The following is a 2,221-nucleotide window of genomic DNA, read 5'->3' on the forward strand; positions in this document are numbered from 1 at the left end:
TGAGTTAAATACAATTAATAACTCAATTGGAGAGAAAGAATATAAATATCAGTTTCTAAACAATTTAGAATACATTGAGCCAATTACTTCACAAACATATCAATTCACATAAAAACCATTCGAGCATCCACAATGGTGACTCGTTCTTCATTACTCGAATAAGGGAGAGATCAAGTAAGTCCACTGTGGATTGGCATAGACTCGAGTATTATTCGATTTTTTGAGTAAGGCTCATTCTCCCTATTGTGGAGTGCGTGTAGTGCACGCTTTAATTAAAATAAAAATAAAAAGTTAAATTCAAATTTTTTAAACGGTCACATTATTACTTTCCACCTCTGATTCCAATTTCTCACCTATTTTACCCAAATTCGAATTAATATAGCAAATGGAACTTGAATTGGAGTAACAGTTTTGGTGGCAATTTTGGTTGAATTAATATAGCAAATCGGTATTTTTACTCAAATTTGCATATATTAATAATTTTAGGCTATGTTTTTAAATTTTTAAGTTTTATGTAATTTTTTTATATAATTTATAGGTTTTTAAAATTAATGCAATTTTAATTTGAAGTAAATTGTGTTATTTAAATTTGTACAATTAAAATTAAATGAAAAATATAAAATTAAAACTAAAAAGAATGAGTCATTCCATTGTGGGCTCCTTACTTAGAAATGATCCCCTACTCTATAGAGTAAACTGTAAAGAGAGCTTACTCAATCACTCACTATGGATGCTCTTAATTCAATCAATAAATTGAAGAAAAAATATAGAAAAATAAATTTATTAGAGCAAACTCCATGAACTCCACTAAATAAAAGTGTAATTTTTTTTTTGTTTGGGCCACACTTAAGAGGAAAGTCCGAACTAATTTTCGAACCCAACTAAATATATTATCCTACTATTTATTAACATTTTAATATATGGCAGATATAGAGTATACAACATTCAATATAAAAGCTATTTTCGAGAGCCCCAACCACAATATTTATTATTCAATAAACACAGCATAATATAAATGCAGAGAGGCATTCATTTTTAGGGTTTCAGCCGTTGCCTTTGAATTCTAGAGTGTTCTCCACTTCTCCCAAAATTCTACCCTAATCTCATTACAGATCCGCCGTTCTCACTTTCCAGATTCAACGCCTCAAACATTTTCTACAATTCAAGTATTCTCCACAAGCCACGGCTGCCGATGCTCTCCCTCTTCATCTCTCTCCCTCTGCCTCACCCTCTATTTCTTAATCCCATCTCCCTCGACCTATCTGATTTCGCGACAGAACGGCGGTAAAGCCCTACATCCCCAATCCACCCACTCCGCCCTCACATCTAGGCACTGCGTCGCTCCACGCGGCGTCGCCTCCTTCCTCGCCGACAATGAATGCTCCGCCGCCTCCTTCAACATAGCCCGTATCCAGCCGCCGCCGTCCGGGTTTCAAACGACGGCTCCAGATCTCGGCTTCTTCCCTAGTATGCATCTTAAATTCTAGCGTCCTCCATATAATTATTTGTCTGCTTGTTAATGTGGATGTTTCTTGTCAGTGTGTTTTTTTGGCATTATTTTGGCAGATTTGTGATTAAACCCTTAGGCCAGGGCACGACTTGGTATTAAACCCCACCCACCTCTCATTCTCTGCTCAGCGCGCGACGACTTCAAAACCTAAATCCACATTTCCGTTCAATCCACTATGGATCCGCAGCCCGAACCCGTAAACTACATCTGCGGAGGTGATCCTATTACTCGAATAGGGGCTCTCGTTTGTTTCAATTCCATGCGTTTAATTTTTGTTTTATTCGCTTCCTTTGATTTGTTTGAATGACAAAATTGAACTATGGGCTTTGCAGATTGTGGGCAGGAGAACACGCTGAAGCCAGGGGATGTGATCCAGTGCCGTGAATGTGGTTATCGCATCCTCTACAAGAAACGCACCCGCAGAAGTATTACTATTTCCCTTTTTCTTATTCTGCCTTATTGTTGCCTGTTTTTCGTTTCTCTTATCGTTTCGATTTCACATCTTAAATCATGGTACATACAATAATTCTGTAATTTGTGGTATAAGTTCTACAATTTGGGGTTGGACGACTGAGTGTTTGAAGTGAAATAGGTATTAATTTATGGGGTAGTAATTTATCTTTCTGTGGCAATGTGACTACTTTATTACTCCAAATTAATAGTATGAATTAATAGCCTTGGGACGACAAGAATCTGTTAACTAAAATTCGT

At 36.7% G+C, this 2,221-nt stretch overlaps 1 long non-coding RNA gene across 2 annotated transcripts; it reads left to right on the forward strand.

The window, feature by feature from the left end:
- The first annotated feature begins 1,059 nt into the window (after positions 1 to 1,059).
- LOC130997893 (uncharacterized) lies at positions 1,060 to 2,221 on the forward strand. Of its 2 annotated transcripts, none has more exons than XR_009093243.1 (3): positions 1,060 to 1,467; positions 1,540 to 1,725; positions 1,843 to 2,220. It is a non-coding gene; the product is annotated as an uncharacterized LOC130997893 (long non-coding RNA). The 2 variants fall into 2 exon arrangements; XR_009093244.1 differs by having other exon boundaries at positions 1,061 to 1,467; positions 1,567 to 1,725; positions 1,843 to 2,221.

This window comes from Salvia miltiorrhiza, chromosome 8 (genome assembly GCF_028751815.1).
Source record: "Salvia miltiorrhiza cultivar Shanhuang (shh) chromosome 8, IMPLAD_Smil_shh, whole genome shotgun sequence".
Taxonomy (NCBI): domain Eukaryota; kingdom Viridiplantae; phylum Streptophyta; class Magnoliopsida; order Lamiales; family Lamiaceae; genus Salvia; species Salvia miltiorrhiza.